Here is a 21611-nt window from a genome sequence, read left to right on the forward strand (position 1 = left end):
CAAGTGTTGCAGTCATGTTCATGAATGTACTATTTGGTCTTGTGCTCCCTGAAGGAGATACTAAGCAGTCTTTGGAGATATTTATGTTCACATGCCAGTATCCTGCGTTCTGTATCCGCGTAAAGGGTCCAGGTGTCGCAGCCGTAGAGTAGGATGAAGACTACGAAGAAATTGCTGAGCCTGTACTTGGTGGGGAAGCTGATGGATCGGTTTTTTAACAACCTGCTCATTCTTACAATCGCTGCGGTCACCATGACAATTCTTTTTCGGACCTCAGCGGTACTGGTACCATCCTTGGACAGGGTTGTGCCTAAGTTCTTGAAGTTGGCCACTTCTTCTTGCTGCTGGCCGTTCATGGTGATGTCTGCACTGGTGTTCGTCGTGCTCTTAACCATGATCTTCGACTTCTCCATGCTGACCTCTATCCCGTATGCTCCTGCTCTGCCATAGAGTATGTGGGTGAGATCTTGAAGTTCACTGCTGGTGCCACTCATGGGGTCAATGGCATCAGCGAATCTCGAGTTAAAGATGGATCTTCCAACGGTGCAGATAGAGGTGTGGTGGTAATAGAGAGTCTCCAGCATTATCTTACCTTTTGAATGTAAAGGTTGAGCAGGACGGGAGAGAGCAGACAAATCTGACGAACGCCCAATGATGTCCTGATGAAGTTCCTCTTCTGTCGGTTGAGTAGCACTGTGGTGCTGGCGTTTCCCTAGATTCTTGAATGGCTTGCACCAGACCTTCGTTGATGTTGAATGCTCTCATAACATGCCATAGCTCATCATGTCACAAGCGGTCGAAAGCTTTTTTAAAGTAAATGAAGTTGTGAAAATGGTCACTTTGATGCTGCAGGTGTTTGTCAATGATGATGCTGAAAATAAAGATCTGTTCCACCGTGCTCCACCCAGCCCTTAATCTGACCTGCTTTTGGCTAGCAGTTCCTCTGCCGTACGTTTCAATCGATTAAGGAGAATGGGTGGCATGGGATGACTGATGAGGCTGCTGGTGCGGTTATTCTTAGAACAACTTGAGGTTGCCCTTCTTTAGTAGGGGTTTGACTGGTGACGGGGTCCCCTCCTTGGGCCACTGCTTTTACTACTAGATATTTTGGCATAGTACCGTCATTGCTGCTGCCGTTGCATCTCCTCCGTGCTTAATTAGCTCGGAAGGGACGTTGTCCACTACAGGGGATTTTCCTGGCTTAAGACAACTTCCTCCTCAGACTACACACTGCCTGGAAATCAGCGGATCCGCAAAACATCGCAACCATGGCATGTTCTGATTAAAAATCTGTGTATGTAGCGTCGTAAGGCAGCTTAGGCTAGACGATGCTAATGCCTCGACGGAAATGTGCAGATTATACAAATCATTAGCCAAAATACCGCAAGTTGTTCCACATTTGATGAAACTAAGGCAATCGAAGGCGCATAACTGCATGTAACAATATATCATATTTGTCATATGCAAACATGCACTCATCTTCTTCTGAATGCATATGACAGCAAAACAGAAAACTGTTTCATCTATCATAACCGCATACTTTGCAAGCTCATTGCTCATTTTGAATTCGTATCAACACTGACATTTGCAAAGTTTAGAATTTCTAAACAAATGAATTTGCGTTGGATATGCTATTGCTTTTATAAAACTGGTTCAGCATTGCAAATTGCGATTCAGTACAATCTTGCATCTGCACTCTAGCAATAGTGTAAAAAGCGTTACATAAAAAACTTCTTCAATCATGAATATGGTTTAAAGAAATTCTCTGCATCGCCCTATATTTTTTGCAAAACAATCATCCATTGAAAAATATGTTCACACATGCACGCATGCAATTAATAATGTGACCTGCACGCATGCAATTAATAATGTGAACTTCATTTAACTTCACTTCAAAGACGAACAATTGTCATTCTGAGACTGAAACAATGAGTGTGTAATGGGAAAATGCCAATAATCATACCATCAGTGTGTTTATTTACAAGTATGACCATCCTAGATACATATTGTCTGTTTTCTGTATCAGAGTTGATTCCTAAAATTGAATGTCATAAACGAAGTCAAAAACTAAAATATATGATCGTTCATAATCCGATTTTAAATCCAATCAGTTCATGCTTTTGTGTAAAATCCTAACATGGTGAGCTAATTGTTTGGATTCAACTCTAGTTTTAGTTTGTTGTTAATGGAACTTGTGTTGATATTTGCATTTACAATCGCTAGAAATAATAAAATATACAAAAATGCATTTAAGTTGATATCAGTCTCAGTAAGGTTTTAAATATCAAAATAAGATACGAAATTGTATTGTTCTTCATGTAACTAAGCTTTAATTTTAGAAAATGTTTAGAGGAATCAAAGTTCATAGTTTTAAAGTTTGAAGTCATTTTTGTCACACAAACTGAGGCTGGCTGTTGCAATATATATATATATATAACTCTAAGCTCTACAAGCGTTAATTGTCACATATACTAATACTCATGTCTAAAATACCCAAATAATACTAGTTTAAGATAAACCCAACTTGAACATCAAAACTGAGACCGGAAACGGCTGCCATCGGGTGGCTCAAAGGTTTTATTAAAAACGCACATCAAACTTAGTTTTTATACCACATTGCATGTTTCCCTGCTGATTTTCTAAATTATTATATATACATATGTAAGCTGCCCAACTTGTTCACATGAACTAAGACCAGAAATGGCGGCTATCGTGTAACTGGACGCCATCTTGAATTTTTTACTAAATATCAACCGTGTGTATTAAACTTAGTGTCATGCTAAATTGAAGATTTGCACAATTTTTACGCACAGTTGCTTAAGATATACCCAACATGGCTGTATAGATTGAATCGGAAATGGCGGCCATCTTGAAAATGACCGCCATTTTGAATTTTTGAGTGGCTAACGATTTCTATCAATAGTGCATATCAAACTGCAATTATTAGGGCTGCAACGAATCCAAAAAATTTGTTCGGATCCGAATCCAAATCCAAATGTGGTTAATTACTGTTTTTCGGATCCGGATCCCTCATATAAGAGAAAATGATAATTTTCTGTCTACATTAAAGAAATCAATGTTTTAGAAGTATGATTTGACTGAAAACCATTAAACATTTATTAACAAAAAACATTTGTTTAACAGTGTAACACATTGTAACAATGTCAAGGTAAAACAAAACCTTAAAACTTATTGAATTAATATTTTGCACTTTAACATACACTTTCACTATTCGATCATTTTGATGTTGGTTTTAACAAAAATTAACATGTCCACATTTTCTGGGTCTAGGCAGGCCCTGTGGGCACTGACTAAGTCCCCTGCTGTTGAGAAGATCCTCTCACTTGGTACAGATGTTCCTTGCATAACAAGATACCTGGATGCTACCTGTGCCAGTACGGGATATGTCTTCTGCTTTTCTCTCCACCATTTTAGGGGGTCTCCTTATACTCCAGGATGGGTTCGGACATGTAGCTTTTGACTTCTGCATCAATTATATCATTTTTTGAAGGTGGGACATTCTTTGTGATAAAAGAGTTCAACATATCGCCTAACCCCAAACTGTGTCTGCTGCTCTGGTTTTAACACGTGTCCATGGTGTCAGTTGCATTGCAGGCCATGCTGCTGTTGTTGTTCTCATCTTCTCGTTCAACCAAGATGTCAAGAACCTGATACACAGAATATTTCTGATCATGAGCAAAATAAAATTAATGATTTTTTTTGTTCTTGCAGATGATCTAAAAGAGGTTTATCAGAAGACAAAAATGAAGAAATGAAATATAAATAAAAATTAAATATCATAAGATCTGGTTCATGCAAGCAATAGCAAAAAAATGAATTAACAATTTTGTCACAGATAAGTACACTGACATCATGGCAGTTATAATATCCCTACATTCTACATCTTGGTAAAGGATTATTATAGAATTTATGAAACTCAAGAAACATTAATCAAGTCAGAAGAACAATTGGCTAAAACTTAATGGAAGTTGAATATGTATAAGATAATTACAGGTACTAACATCTTCTCTGAAACAAAGAGAATAATTCAGACTTCAAAAAAACTTATTCAAAATGGGCCAATTGCTTTACCCTTGCATCATCATTGATAATTGAGGTCATTTGTTCTTTGATGACCTTCAACGCCTCCTCCTTCTCGATCTCTGATGGGAAAGTGGTCGTCTTGAGTCTCGGATCCAGCATGGTACACTCGATCAAGAAGGGTTCCGATTCAGCATACCTTTGAATATGTATGATTTAAATGACAGTCAACAGACGGAAGTTTTGCAAGAAAATGAATCTAAGATGTCCATATTGTTTAAACAAAATGGGACGATAAATGATCATTTTTTTAACAGTTGGGTATTTCCTTTAAAATGAGTTTATATAATAATTATATCTACAATCACATCTATCATTAATGAATTCAATCAGCTGTGTTAAAGACAATTAATTAATAATTAGTATGAGCAATTATAATTAAGTGTAACAAGATCCTGGTGGCGCAGTGGATATGGTGTCCGCCTAGCCATAGGAGTTCTTGGGTTCGATCCTTACTCGTGGAGCGTTTTTATTATCTCATCCGTAGACGCCAAGTACTGGTTCTTCCCAGGAAACGGACTCAAGAGTGTCTCAATAAGCTTAAGGCTTTCGATGCAATTGTGCACAAGTAAATATCTTTAAACTAATTAAATGTAAAAATGAACTTTGTAATAGAGGCTTAAGGTTATACAGGTTTTCAGTAATTTTTCAGAAGTAATTTGTATTCTCACCTTGGTTCAAGGTCTGCGCGCATGGCATTCTTCATCTCAGCAATGACGTGGCTATCTTAGGCTGTGGGGTGAAGTTGGTGAACAAGCAGCTTCTTTACGCTGTACACGAGGGAGATAGTTGGATGTGTGGATGTGATGAGTTCTTCTGTAGCTGTCTTGAATGGACCCAGAAGCTGAACAAAATCATTCCGCACAATATGTTTATAGAACATACTTTATTTTCAATAAACCGTACAAAACATTTTGTGAAAAATATTATTCACATAAAAATATTATGATTTTAAGAAGAATATATATCATTGTATCATAGCATTTTAATACCAGAACTTATAAGAGATACTCAATAAAATACATTAAATACTACATAATATATTCAGAAAGAAAAAAAAGCTCGATGAGAAAACATTACAATTTTAACATACATGCACAAGCTCATCAATCAGTTTTCCCTCCTCAGTCGTAGGAATACTTTCAACGTCTTTGAACTTCAGATCTTTGCTTTTCAATGTGGCTTCTACAGCATCTTTTTGCTCTGTATATCTGTAACATTTTTTATGTTCTATGTTAGTTGAAAACTCACTGTGAGCAAATATAAATACTATTTTGGAAATTATTTTAGAAATAAAATGATGTCTGGGAAACGTAGTTTAGTCTCTGGAAAGTGCCTTTTTTAATTTGAGTTTTAAACATGCAAAACATGATTTAAAATTTAGAAACGTTTAGAAAAGGTTTATGCTTATTTTTAAAATATTTTACTTTTCAAGCATGTCAAAAGTAGAATTCCACCTTGTTTCCACATCTTGGATGAGTTTGTGGGATGTTATGCACAATGCTTTAGCTGCTGACTCAAGACGTGCTGAAGCTGTACTGCCCCGGTTGAAAAATGCTACTATTCTACGAACTTTTTTCAACAGTCCTGTTACATTCTCGCATTTAAGGCCTTTGTTGACACACAAGTTTAACACATGGGCTAGACACCTTATATGTTTCAAGCCTGTGAGTTTAACTGCGTTGACGAAATTCGCAGCATTGTCAGTTGTAATGGCTAAGTTGACAAATTTTCTCAATTTCCACTCATTAAGTGCCTATTCCAATTCATTTGACAGATTTTCAGCAGTGTGACTTATTGTCAATGGACGAGTTTGTAGGACATATGAATCCAGTTGAAAATTCTTGTCAATGACGTGCAAAGTTATTGTTGTGTAGCTTACTGTGGCGCGACTGGTCCAACCATCAGTGGTAAGACTTACTGCACAAGAACAGCTGATTTTTTCCTTCAACATTGTGGTCAGTTCAGAGAATATGTCATGCAACACATTGTTCGTGAAGTATGTTCGACTAGGGACCACATAGTTTGGATCAAGACAATTAATCAGTTGAAGAAATCCAGGATTTTCAACAATACTTAAGGGTCGCAAATCTTTGGCAATGAAGATTCCAATAGATCTTGATATATCCTTAGCCCTTTGTGAGCTTGCATGATAGGCCTCATTGCTCTTTCTTTTTCTATTCAGGAAATCACTTAAGGTTTGCAGATTATTTGCTTTCTTGGGTTGAGATGGACTAGGCGTTTCAACAGAATCAACACCACCTGACGTACCTGTATGTTTTAACTTTATGTGGGGATGACGTGATTCGATGTGTTTTTTCAGATTTGACGTAGTGCCTGTTCTATACACTAGAGATACCTTGCATATTTTACAAATAGCACTTGATTTGTCCAGAACTTTTTCTGTTTTCATAAAGAAGCCAAAATGCTCCCATACTGGGGAGGACAATCCACATGCGAAGATTTTCCTCTCCGACATGTTCGATTGTTCGCGAAAATCGGTACTTTTTACAATAAAAGATGAAGGATCTCGCATGAACTGCTATTTGACTGTCAAACGTCAATACATATCGATAATTATACGTATCGTTTGTCTTATAAACAGAACCAGTCTCCATAAAAAATAGTACTCGTGAAAACAGCGCTAGGTTACATTCAACTATGAAATAAATATCCGGAACCGAAAATTCCAGGGGTGGATCCGTACCCGCGAATCTGAAGTTGGATCCGATATCATCGGATATTTCGGGTACCCGTTGCAGCCCTAGCAATTATGACCAAATAAATTTGCCATAATCATTTGGCAATCAAAATAATAAAATTCAACATTAACTTGTTTACTTATTTCAATATTAACTTTAATGAAGATTACATGTACATATAAATGCAGTTCTTCCAACACAATCCGTTTTATTAAAAAGCAATGATAGATATATGTGCATTTCATTTTCATGCCCCCGGTAGGGTGGCATATAGTGATCGCACTGTCCGTCAATCTGTCCATCTGAAATTCCGTCACACTTTGCGTTTAGGTTTTGCGTTTAGGTTTCGAAAAATTTGGAAAAAGGGGGCATATGTCATTTATGTTTTACAACATTTATGTTTGAAATTGTTCAATCTATAAACAAACTTTAAGTTGGTAAGTTTGTTATGCCATCTTTAAAAAAAAACAATGTTGATATTTAAACATTCAGACTGGAGGAGGATGTATTTTACATTGTTCTTTAGTGGTTCAATACAGAGTCGAGAATGCACACTTTAACTACTAGTTAATAACAATCAGTGTTATTCGTTACAAGGAAGATGTTAGGCTGGCAAGTATATTAATAATGACAAATATTAAACTGAAACTGAAAGGCACACTGCACTAAACAATGCTTTCATTGTTACTTCTTACTTGGAAAAGTATTGTTAGTATTACCCATCATTGGTAAAAGAGGTTTGAATTAGAAGATTCAATTTGTACTCTAATGCAATTTTAAACAATCTCCACAAGATACTTTGCACATTATTTGTAAATGATGGACATTTGTATTTTGATATAGAATATATCAATGTGCTATGTTTTTTCCTAGACCATCAATAACAGTATAGTACTTGCATATTACTGCATATAGTGTTATCATTTATTTCCATGGTTTTAATACATTGATACGAGCAATTATTTTCTTTTTGCCTTATACAAATGGCTTGAGCAAACGTTTTGGTTCAAATTGTACAATAAAGTGAATTTTAACAAGTTTGAAATTCCACTGCAATTTACGTTACCATTTTAAACTTTGTTTTCATTAATTTTCATTCTACCACCACTCTTACCTATTTTTTGTAGACAGATTATGAAATGAAAGATTCCAATAAATATTGCAGGTCTTTTTTTCGTTCTTTGCATGTGGCCTGGGTCAGCCATCTCACAATTTTGACGCAAGCATTTCACAAATCTTATGAATCCAAACTATTTTACAAAAACAGTCTTTGTAAACTGATTGGCATTAAACAGACATTTTATATTCAAAAGAACAATTTGTGTTGATGTTTTTGTTTGTATTTCTTATTTCGCAAATTTGGTTTCCTTCTCAGGTAACAGGCTATGCTTGTTTTAATGGATTATAATTAGTCATCGCCAAAGGCGGGGGGATATACGTTTGTATCAGTCCGCCTTTATAATCAGTCCATCCCTCCGGCTGTTTGTCACAAACTTTTTAGGGCTTTATCTCGGCCTGAAATTTTATGCACGTAGGTGTATAGATATAAATTAGGAGAAGGCGGGGGAGATCATTTATACAATTTTGCTTGTTGTTACAGAATTAAAAGTATAAAACTGGTGGAAACAAATTTGTAAAGTAACCTGAACTACTAAACCACACCATTGCATTATAAAATAAGTAAAGTGTATAGTAAAACTTTAGATCCTTTGTTTAAAAAAGTCAAAATAGGGCGCAGATGCAGATTCGTTCAAGTCTATAGTCACTTCAATGAAATCACAGTAAGATTTAAGCAGTCACTTTTACAACGAAAATGGCTTGAATAAGAAAAATTATGGGACAAAAGTCAAAACCCATGAGTAATTAAGTAATGGCTAATTGCAAGAAAGTGCAGCAAGCTGTAGTTGATTATTGTATTTGTATCCATGTACATGTATATGCGTTAACATTAATAAAAGTTCGAATCAGTTCTATTCAAATTAATTATGCCCCCCTCCGAAGAAGAGGGGGTATATTTTTTTGCTCATGTCCGTCGGTCGGTCGGTCAATCCTACAGATGGTTTCTGGATGATAACTCAAGAACGCTTACGCCTAGGATCATGAAACTTTATAGGTACATTGACTCGCAGATGACCCCTATTGATTTTCAGGTCACTAGGTCAAAGGTCAAGATCACAGTGACTCGAAACAGTAAAATGGTTTCCGGATGATCGATAACTCAAGAACGCTTATGCCTAGGATCATGAAACTTTATAGGTACATTGATCATGACTCGCAGATGACTCCTATTGATGTTAAGGTCACTAGGTCAAAGGTCAAGATCACAGTGACTCGAAACAGTAAAATGGTTTCCGGATGATAACTCAAGAATGCTTATGCCTAGGATCATGAAACTTCATAGGTACATTGATCATGACTCGCCGATGACGCTATTGCTTTTAAGGTCACTAGGTCAAAGGTCAAGGTTACAGTGAATCTAAATAGTAAAATGGTTTTCGGATGATAACTCTAGAATGCTTACGCCTAGGATCATGAAAATTCATAGGTTCATTGATCATGACTGGCAGATGATCCCTATTAATTTTCAGGTCACTAGGTCAAAGGTCAAGGTCACAGTGACTTAAACAGTAGAATGGTTTCCTGATGATTACTCAAGAATTATTAGGCCTAGGATAATGAAGCTTCATAGGTACATGGAATATGACTGGCAGATGACCTCTATTGATTTTCAGGTCACTAGGTAAAAGGTCAAGGTCATAGTGACAGAAAAGGGATTCACAAAATGGCTGCCACTACAACTGACAGCCCATATGGGGTCATGCATGTTTTACAAACAGTCCTTGTTAAATTGCATTTTTATGAAATACATTACACTTTCAAACAGTGTAAATATTTGTTATGTGTTGAGAATCCTATGTGATACGGCACAATTGTTACAGAGGCATCGGAGCTGGGACGGCAGGGGCGGCGGCCGCTGCCCAATTATTTCCGGCAAAAAGCAAATTTTGGTAAAGACCTTTAAAAAAAAAATCCATTTCAATACCCGTATATTTGAAAATATCTTTACCATGAAGCAAGGTAATCACGCTTTCGCGGTTATGACACGTGTTTTGTTGTTTGCCATCACCCGCCCGCAGTAGTGTATGTGTCAATTATGTTGTTAATTGATTGATCTCCTTTATAATGATAATCCCTTAATTATTGAGTAATTAAACCTGGGAATCTTTAATTGTTGGTATGATCTAAGCCTTCTTTCTATTAATATAAAGGAAAGTATGAAATGAAACAAATGTGCCGATATCCATTCACTTAAAAAATAATAATCTTGAACATTAATGACGATATATGTTTAAGAAATTCGTAAACACAACGGACGCATATATGCCATTTTCAGATGTGTTAAGAGTACAGTGCATTATGGGGCAGAGCTTTCATTGGACGAGCGACTTTAAATTTAGATTGAATGCAATATGACTCATGTACAAAAAATTGTTTTATTGCGTCATACGCATGCAAAAAACGTGTTTCCTGAGGACTTTCTGATACCGCCGGTACACTGCGTTCGCATGTAAATAAATCGTCTGCATTATTTAATTTCTTATACACGAACTGAAAGATTAAATGACATAATACTAGAATGATAATGAAATGACAGAAAAAGTTGTTTTATACAGTAGGCAGTATATTTCACAGCCGCTCATTTAATATACTAGTAGTCAAACTGCAACCATATCAAAGTAAAAATGTTTCAATCGTTTAGAATTACTTGAATGGTATAACTATCCCGCTTGCACTTAACTTATGGAAATTATCGCACTGAACCGCTCTGATGAGGAATGTAATAAACACTGACACGCGAGTTTTTTACACCTTTATTGACATTACACAACAGATTAACACCAATTAGCTGTCGGTGTTGTTTAACCTCGAGGCGATTATAATCGGTTCAACGGACGGTTGAATAAAGCAATCAACATGACTGTGATTGCCGCCATCTTTGAATTGTCTGAAAATACATGAAGTTGCATAATACTGATTTGAATCAGAAATAAAATGGAAGGTTGGAGAAAAAATGGGATCCAAGCACCCTCCGCGTTATATTGGATTCAGCGTTATAACGGAGCGCTTTATATTGGAGTTACAGTGTACAAACTTTGACATATAAAGATCACTTCTCCATCGATTGTCTGTCTGTCGCAACTTTTGTCTTACAGAATATGCCTGCAATAGACGTGTTTAAGGTCAGGTAGCAGGTATAAAAATGCACCAGAATGCGCAGTTTGATGCTAAATTTGAAAAAAAAATCCGGGGGAGGCTCCGGACCCCCACCAATTAGAGGGGGATACCCCCTCCCATACCCAACCCCGCCGCGGCCCAAATGTCAATTTGCTTCCGACGCCTCTGAATAAGAATGCCATTCCTGACCACTCAAGACCATTCCAGTGCTCCCTTTAGCAAGACAGTATGTACTTGTGTAAATGTGGTACTTGTATGATCACATTTCGAAATTGTTCAGGTCTGAGTAAGCAAAAGAGAAAACATGTCCCAAGCCTCTTATTCCAAAGTAATTGTTTAATTATTTTGAATGTTTTGAAAAATTGCTGACAATAAAGGCATTAATAAATGCTGTATATAGGGATTTGTGTGCAGTAAAGTATAATTACAGGTATGTTTGCATTTATTGTTGATTTGCCTGCAATGAAGGGTTTATTCTGTCAATGTTTCATTAATTCTCCACCGCTAGAGGCGGAGGGATATTGTTTTGGCATTGTCCGTCCGTCCAGCCGTCCGTTCTCACGAATGATACATTGTGCAACTTTTTTTATGCCCATATATACATTGTGTGTCTTAATTTCATTATGTGACTAGTCGCACAATACTTTTGCCCAAAGTTCGTCAAAATGTGTCTTGTGCAACTTTAAACCTATCTGGAGAAGTCGCACAACGTTTTTGTCCAAAGTTTGTCCAAAGGATGTCCATGATAAACTGTCTATGCGATGGACGAGACCGTAACTTTTATTTTTGCAAGTGTCTGTGAAAGTTTGAGCGTCTATATTTGAGGCAATCAGAAGCCTGTTTATAAAAAAAACGAGCCAATGAACACCAGGCTTTCTAATCGACGCATGCGCGTGCACCCGCTTGTTGGACATGTGCAGTGGGACTGTCAAACGTTGTTTATCATAATGGATAGCGGATTTATATTTTATAGAACCATATGTGAGGTAAGTTTCGTATGTTTTTTTTCTATTACTATAATCTATTTAGATGTTTTTTCTGTTTGTGAATAACTTATGGCACCCAGTTTAAGCCATGAAAAGAGGAATAAATAAGGTCACTTTGAAATCTGTTAAATTGGCCACACAGTTATCGGGAAATGCAATATTTAAATTTTGTCCAATTGTTTTTACATCCCAAATGCCATAAGCACAACTAATTTTAAAAGAGTAAACGCACATTGTTTTCAATAGTTGTTAATAATTTCGCTGTTTTATCACGCGCACCTGCTCGTCGTTAGCAACGTGAAAAGACGCCGCCATTTTGTTTGTAAACAACTTTGCTGCAGCAAATTTTTTTATATGGAAAAAAAGTAAAGCGGCGTTGTGGAGCGGCAGTCATCATAAGATTTTAATTAGATAAGACAAACTGTAAATGCCGAACTGGTCAAACCCGAGTGTCAAAGTGGCATTTAATTACGATGCCGAAGTAACCAGGTGACGAAGAAACTAGCTACCTGTCAATTGTAACCATTACCAGTGTGTCTTAAAATGCAGCTTTTCCAGGGAAACCATGTGTTGGCTGACTACATGTTTAAGTTTTACATCTTACGAGCAAATAAATGTGTATTGCTCAAGCAAAAACGTTGATCATTACACTGTTTTCAATGAAACATAAAGGATTTTTTTTCTTTAAGATGCATTGGCGATTATAAAGTTTGCTAAAAATTTGAAGTTGGATATCTATAATTTGAACAACATTAATTGAACATAAAGCTAAAAAAAAATTCCCATTTTTCTTCAAAACAATGTTAAATTCCCCCTACATGAGGGCCCCGGCCCCAGTCCCTTGAAATGTAATTAGGGCCATGTAATGATATCTAGGTTCAGATTAAATCTGGGTAAAGTTTGTCACCAGATGAACTATTAAAAAAATATGAGTTTATAAAACAAGAGGAACAGAACTGTTTAGTTTTCTTTGACAGTGTTCATTTTGTTTTTATATGAGTACCTGGTGCATTGGTGCTATATAATTTGCAGTTGAAAGTTTTTACTTAAATAAATATATACGTAAATATAAATTTTACATTCAACACAAACACACAAGGTACTTGCATGTACATTTTGTTTGTTATTAATTCTGAGGTAAATGCAGGGCTTTTTTCAGCCAATTTTACAGCCTTGATGGTCGGCCAATGAAAATACTAGAAGAGAAAATATTATAGTTATTGTGTTTATAAAATGTTTAACTTTTATTGGAATATTCAATGCTGGTCTTTCAAACTACTGATATTGAGCTGATTTTTAGCTCGGCTGTTTTTGGAGAAATACCGAGGTATTGTCATTACCAGCTCTTCGTCCGCCGTCTGCCGTCCGCGTCGTGCTAAAACCTTGACATTTGTCTCTAAAGTCAAAGTGCTTCCACCTACAACTTTGAAACTTCATATGTAGACCTACATATGAAGTTTCAAAGTTGTAGGTGGAAGCACTTTGCAGCTACAGCGCTTCCACCTACAACTTTGAAACTTCATATGTAGACCTACATATGAAGTTTCAAAGTTGTAGGTGGAAGCACTTTGCAGCTTGAGGAGTTTCACACGCAACACCCATTTTAGGGTCACTTGGTCAGAGGTCAAGGTCCCTGTGACCTCTAAAAAGCAATTCTGACAATCTTTTATTCAAAACTGCACCCGCAGCCGAGCGTTGGCACCCGTTATGTGGTGCTCTTGTTTAAATTCCAGTGGTATGGGTAGTTTTACATTCTCTTCAAAAACGCCCTGAAATACTTTTATTGTGGGATTGTTTATTCGTTATGTATTTGGTTTGTTTGTTTTGTGCGTTTGGGTAGAGCCACCAACCTTCTGTAGTTATCTGGATTCCCGGGGGGGGGGGTATCTTCCCAAATTTAAGGGCAGGAGTGTCCCGCTGAGACTTCCGAAATGTGACCCAACTCTGATAAAGTAGACCCATTTTGATACAATATTTTTGAAAAAGCAGACCCATTTGTATACGACACCGTTGAGAAAGTGGACCCATTTCAATACAAGAATTTTGATAAACTGGACCCTTTTCAGTACTAGAATTTGAAAAAGTGGTCACATTCATACTAGAATTTTAATCTCTATCATATCAATACAGTATACTTATTGAATTATGCAAATATTTATGTTGTTTTGATATATTATAAAGAGCGTTCTTAAGTATGACCGGAAATTAAATGTTTTCTTAATTTGCTGTGATAACGATTTCATGATTCCACACATTTTGTACAAAAAATATATTATTATACATGATGTCACCATGGCAGAGTATAATTCCGTGTACACATGTAGCATAAAGTCGGTTATTTTGACAGTCGTCAAATTCCGACACAATTTTCATAAATCATTTGCAGTAACTGCACTTTTCCCGACACTTTTAGATTATGTAACGATTTGGTCACTTAATTCTGAAGTATGCTAATATATTACGTCACAGTATCATCTTGTTCAATCAAGCAACAGATAAAAACAGTCAAGTTTCTGCATCTTTCTCGCTACTGATTGATACCCATGTATGTACAAGAATGACATTGACCATTCCCATTTTGATACTGATACTTTCAAATCTATATGCATTTATATACAAGCAAATTTCTGATTTCAATACCCATGTCTATACTTTATATATATATATATATATATATATATATATATATATATATATATATATATATATATATATATATATATACATATATACTATACATGCTCAAAACCATACCTATATCTATAATTTAAGTCGAAAAACACACCCAAAAAAATCGGCACACCCCTATATACCGTATATAGGAAGTTAACCCCCGGGTCTGGAGTGCACCTTATTGCGTTCAGCATTATTCATTATTCAAAGATTGAAGGGAGGTATATAGGAATTGGCTTTAGATTGTCCGTGTTAAGTTTCCAAAATATAAAATGGCGTCTGATCTTATTTTACACTTATACTTGATTTCAACAATAACTCACTTGATGATCAGTACAGTCACACACGTTATGGACATGACAGTTACTTAGATTATTAAAATTAATGTCACACAATTTATGGACATGACAGTCACTTAGGTAATGGACGTTAAAGTCACACACCTGCGTTATGGACATGACAGTTACCTAGTTTAATAAAATTAAAGTCACACAATTAATGGACATAATAGTCACTTATGTTTTGGACGTTAAAGTCACACACGTTATGGACATGACAGTTTAATAAAATTAAAGTCACACAATTTATATACATGACCGTCACACATTACAGTTACTTTGATTATTAACATTAAAGTCACACAATTATGGACATGACAGTCACTTATGTTATGGACGTTAACGTCACACAAGTTATAGACACAACAGTTACTTAGTTTAATAAAATTAAAGTCTCACAATTTATGGACATGACAGTCACTTAGGTTATGGACAATTAAGTCACACAACTTACGGACATTACAGTGACACAACTTACGGTCATTACAGTTACTTAAATTATTAACATTAAAGTCACACAATTTGTGGACATGACAGTCACTTAGGTGATGTACGTTAAAAACACACACATTATGGACATGCCAGTTACATAGTTTAATAAAGTTAAAGTCACACAATTTATGGACATGACAGCCACTTAGGTAATGGACAATTAAGTCGATCAATTTACGGACATTACAGTCACACACGTTAGGGACATGTCAGTTACTTAGGTTATTAAAATTAAAGTCACACAATTTATGGACATGACAGTCACTTATGTTATGGACGTTAAAGTCACACACGTTATGGACATGACAGTTTTATAGTTTAATAAAATTAAAGTCACGCAATTTATGGGCATGACAGTCACTTATGTTATGGACAAATGAGTCACACAACTTATGGACATGACAGTCACACACGTTATGGACATGACAGTTTCATAGTTTAATAAAATTAAAGTCACGCAATTTATTGACATGACAGTCACTTATGTTATGGACAAATAAGTCACAAAACTTATGGACATGACAGTCACACAAGTTATGGACATGACAGTTTCATAGTTTAATAAAATTAAAGTCACGCAATTTATGGACATTACAGTCACTTATGTTATGGACAAATAAGTCACACAACTTATGGACATGACAGTCACACAAGTTATGGACATGACAGTTTCATAGTTTAATAAAATTAAAGTCAGGCAATTTATGGACATGACAGTCACTTATGTTATGGACAAATAAGTCACGCAAGTTATGGACATGACAGTCACACAAGTTATGGACATGACAGTTTCATAGTTTAATAAAGTAAAAGTCACGCAATTTATGGACATGACAGTCACTTATGTTATGGACAAATAAGTCACACAACTTATGGACATGACAGTCACACAAGTTATGGACATTCCAGTTAATTAAATTATTAATATTAAAGTTACGCAATTTATGGACATGACAGTCACTTATGTTATGGACAATTAAGTCGCACAACTTACAGATATAACAGTCACACAAGTTATGGACATGACAGTTACTTAGATTATTGACATTAAAGTCTCACAATTTATGGACTTGGCAGTCACTTAGGTTATGAACAGTTAAGTCACACAACTTTCGGACATTATAGTCACACAAGTTATGGACATGACAGTTGCTAGATTGTTATTAAAGACACATTAGCAATAGGGATAAAAGATACACTAGTGATGTAGTTCATATACACAAATCATGCCTATTAATGACACAAAAAGTCATATAATCAAATATAAAAAATATTTCATTTCAGTGGCTTTACAGAAACAACCAAAGAACTTGGAGACCTTCTTAAATGATGTAGAGTTTGCACTGAAGGAGGGGTTCTTAAAGGTATGAAAACATAAACTTTTGTTGATACATTAATATTGTTGTTACTTGCCTTTTAAAAATGTTCAGTATTACAAACTGACTAAAATAAGTTTAAAATCCATAACATTTACTGCAAAGTAACACGTTTTTCAACTATTCATTTTACTTTAATTTCAATTAAAAATGTGTGTACTTACATATTAACAAGTTTGGCTTTACCTATACACATAATGTTTGTGTATGTGACTATTTTCACCGTTTTTGATTTTATAATTCATTAGTCTGCACATCATTGACCGAAACTCTGGCATTTTATTATTTTTTGTTAATGATTTTATCCCTTCAAATCAGGATGTAGGTCAAGATACATCACCCACAGCCAGTAAATAGGTGTGCTCATCAACAGGTCAATATACATCGCCCACAGCTGGTCAAGAGGTGTGCTCATCGGCAGGTCAAGATACATCACCCCCAGCTAGTCAAGATGTTTGGCCATCAGCACATAAAGATACATTCCCTACAGCCAGTCAAGAGTTTTGCTCATCAGAACGTCAAGATACATCACACACAGCCAGTCAGGAGGTGAACCTTAGGAAATACACTGCAACATTAAGCCAGGTAAAGATTATATCTCGTACTTTGTGGGTTTGGAACTCATTTAAATTTAACAGTGGATTATTATGCCCGGCCCCGGATCGAATGATCAGGGGTATATTGTTTTTTGCCTGTCTGTCTGTCATTCTGTTGAAAACTTTAACCTTGGTTAAACTTTTGCAATAATGAATAACTTTTGTTATATTGAAGATAACAACTTGATCAAATATATGGCTTCAAAGCGACATTGAAACTTTAACCTTGCTCTTACTTTTTCGAATGGCTTTCTAAGATCTCACTACTACTTTTCAGCTCACCTGATTACAAAATGCTCATTGTGAGCATAGAGAAAACTCCTTTTCTGATAGAGCAAGAACTAGGGCTTAGATATTTGATGTGAATCTTGTCTATTAGAAAATTGGTTGCTTTTTGGTCATGTTTTGGAAATTCATGCTGAACAAGCTCATCTGAGAAGACCAATATAGCAGAATCCTCGGTGTTCTATTGATTTAATTATCGCCACTGTAGTTTGTGTTGTCAGAAATAAGGACTATACATTTTGTAATAAGTTTTGAATTAGTGTTGCTTGCTTCTATTTGAATAATATTCTTTGTAACTTATTCAGAAGCATGGACGAAGATGACCACACTATATCAGATGAGGATGAAGAGGAATATGAGGGAAAGAGAAAAAGGAAGCCCCCCAAAAAGGCTGCAAAAAGTCAGAAATTCACAGAGGTAGAAACAGAGGAAATAAAAACTAACTTAAGTGAATATCTAAAAAGTGGAATTTGTCCGCGGAAACAGCAGGTTGAAGATGCCAAACAGAAAAGTCGTAAGAAAAATGGGCAAATTTGGAAAAGGTCAAACGACAAGATAATTAAGAAAATTAGTGCAATGAATCATAAGAAAAAAAAAAACATGTTGTTTACTATCGGTACTCGGATGGAACATTATAAGAATACGTTCGAGGGACATTGAAAAGATCATGCAACAGTGACTTGGCAAATATGGGTGATGTTTGTATGCAAGTGGTAATTTTTGTGTGTGCATTTTATTTGTTGAATTGAAACTTTACTATGTATATGTCTAAAGGTGGAAAAGAATCTGGTATATTATCAAATGTTTAAAATGCTTATACAAAAGCTTAGATACACTATTTTCCTTTTTGCTTCATCGATGCTTTTGGAATGTACCTTATTTATTTTCTTATATACCTGATTTCAGTTTACAAATACTATAAGTAAAGTTTAAGGTATATAATAAAAATACATGTTATGAACATAAGGTCACAAATGAATTTTAGAAGCAAGCTCTATTTGTCACTACTTAGGAAGAAACATTTTTCCAAATAGATTCTTGTTTCTCCTGTGGTTTTTCTTAGATTCACAACTTTTGTTATTTAAAAAAAGATTGTGTGTCCTTTCCGAAATTCGCTAATAATATGTAACTTAAGCTGCCATATGTATGGTCCAAACTTGAAGAAAATGTTTTGGCAAGACCGATATGGAATCTGGGTCATGTGGGTCCAAAAGCTAGAATGTGTGCAAAAATTTACAAAAATAATTGTAAATATGCTTGAAGACACATTTTTGATCCATTTTTTTTCAAGATAATATCAAGTTTGACAAATCTTAAGGAAACTTTGTAAGAGTTGTCTAGACATTTTTAGTTTGAAATTGTTAGTACAAAAAACATATGCACACACCCTAAGCATGTTTTTTTTGTTTTACAATTACTGGTTTGTAATATTTAAAAAGGACGAGGCAGTTGAATAAAACACTGACAATTAGTTTTTTCTGATGGGAATGTTTACCAGTATGATTGGAATAATTTTTGTCATGCCGCTGGCATTGAGATCAATATAGTTGCCACAATGGCACTTGAGTGTCTGTATGTACGTTGGTTTAGGTTTTCGGTCAGGATTGCTTGTCCAGGCTGTATCGCCCTTATGCATTGACACTTTTTTAAAATAACTTGGCATAATTGTTAAACACCATGAGCCGGTGTGAAACACGAAAGATCCAGGTCTCTAGCTCAAAGGTCAAGGTCAAACTTCAAATATCGTCAAATATAGATCCGTTGTATGGGTTCTGCGAGTTTGACAGTCCCATTACACAAAAAGGCCACATGTCCAACACGCGGGTGTACGCGCATGCGTCGATTAGAAAGCCTGGTGTTCATTGGCTTTTCGTTTTCATAAACAGGCTTTCTGATTGTCTCAGATATAGTCGCCCAAGTGGATATAAGAGTTCAAAGGTCAAAAATGAGCATTATACACCTTGTCCGGTCTGTATCTCCCTTATGCATTGACACTTTTTTTAAACAAATATTTCTTGTGGGTTTTTGTCAGTTTTTTATATTATTAATTGTGTCTGTGTCCAAACAGGATACTAACTTTGCTTTATTGACACTGGACTCGACAGGCATCTAGTTCTGAAGTTCATGTCACGTGTGTGTATAGGTTAATGGAGATATATTTTATACATATTAACTGTCTATATATGTGTAGATAGGATTTATACTGAGTCTGTAGAAGAATACGACATTCAATTTCAATATTTGTTTGACTTTCCCTAGGTGTCGTTTAGCTCAACTTTTCAAAGAAAATGAGAGCTATTGTACCCACCGCGGCATTTGCTGTGGTTAATTTGTTTATAAATCACAAATAACTTTGGAAAAATGTTATTTGTATTTGTCAAGATTAGTTTTTCATTACAAAGGCTTAAATTACAAAACTTAAATGTACTGAAAAGTACTGTGATCTGAGATTATACTCTGTAATAACTTGAACATATTGAAAATTAACATGTGATCTGAGCAAATATGTGACAAGTATTCAGAAAAGTTGACCAGCGCTGTCCTCGGACAGCCCTCGTTTTTAATTGTTTTATTTTGTTCCATTTAGTTCTGCTGCAGTAAAATCCATTTGCGAACATAGTTTAATCTGATATTTACTAATCTTTACACTCTTCCTACAGAGACGGATATTTTAGTTTAAGAATAAGGTCATATTTTTCAGTAACATTTTATTTATATCTTTCTTTGATGACCCACAATAATTGATGTTAGGTTCATATTAGTAACATCCCACAACCATTTTGTTAATCTTATGCTATTAAAGTTTGTCCAGTATGCCTGCATTTTGTCATTTATTGGTTTGCAACATTGTTTTGAATAGACCAATGATGCACATTACTTTTGACCATTTTATCTTGCAGGCAAAATATCCACCATATGTCTTTACATACACCTCTGAAAAATAAAAAATGTGTAGTTTTAAGTCATGTTGTGTAAATGTACCTGAATGTATGTTGAATTGGTGGGTAACCATGGTCTTGGTGTGTGATGTTTTACCGGGTATGTGGTTTTGTATGGCTGAAGTGAGAAAGAGAAGAAATTACATTATAAAATGTTTCCATTTTTAATGTGTGAATCCAGTTAGTTGTGGTTAAGCGCAATTTGATGCACAATGCGGATTATTTCGTTTATAATATTTTTGAACATGATAAAGGAAATTTATGTCAATACTCCTTTTGCTTAAGTTTTGGGGAAAGTGGTTACAATGGTTGAAATTTTCTACATTCAAAGAATAGGTATTGTATTGTTTCTTTAGAGCACTAGCATAGATTGCAAATACTTGATTGTATTGGTTTACATTTATAAAAGTAGGCATTCGTGACAGTTATTTGATACGATATGTTTTTATTAAACATTTCTAACATATGTGTCATTTGTTGGTACATGTATTTGTGTTAAATACATAGTTTTCCAGTGGAGTTGTAACTCTTTATTTGACATAATATGATCCCACAGTTTATTTGGGTGAAAAGACACGCAGTGATATAGACACAGAAGTCTGAAAAACACACAATGTATCATTCGTTAGAAACAAAAATGAAAAGACCCACAATACGATTTTGATAGTCCCACAAATTATTAGACACACAATGTATCATTCGTGAGCCTGTCCGTCCGTTCGTCTGGCACTTTTGTGTCCGGAGCCATATCTTGGAAGTGCTTTGGCGGATTTCATTGAAACTTCGTATGAGTATATATATGCATAAGAGGATGATGCACGCCAAATGGCATTGTACACCATCTGTTAAAAATAGAGTTATGGCCCTTTGTATCTTGAAAAAATGCT

General features: G+C 35.4%; 1 long non-coding RNA gene across 1 annotated transcript; it reads left to right on the forward strand.

The window, feature by feature from the left end:
- The first annotated feature begins 11950 nt into the window (after positions 1 to 11950).
- Positions 11951 to 18214, forward strand: LOC127862915 (uncharacterized). The gene is made up of 4 exons (XR_008040852.1): positions 11951 to 12025; positions 16813 to 16892; positions 17223 to 17489; positions 18091 to 18214. It is a non-coding gene; the product is annotated as an uncharacterized LOC127862915 (long non-coding RNA).
- Positions 18215 to 21611: the final 3397 nt, after the last annotated feature.

Source organism: Dreissena polymorpha, chromosome 1 (genome assembly GCF_020536995.1).
Source record: "Dreissena polymorpha isolate Duluth1 chromosome 1, UMN_Dpol_1.0, whole genome shotgun sequence".
Taxonomy (NCBI): Eukaryota; Metazoa; Mollusca; class Bivalvia; order Myida; family Dreissenidae; genus Dreissena; species Dreissena polymorpha.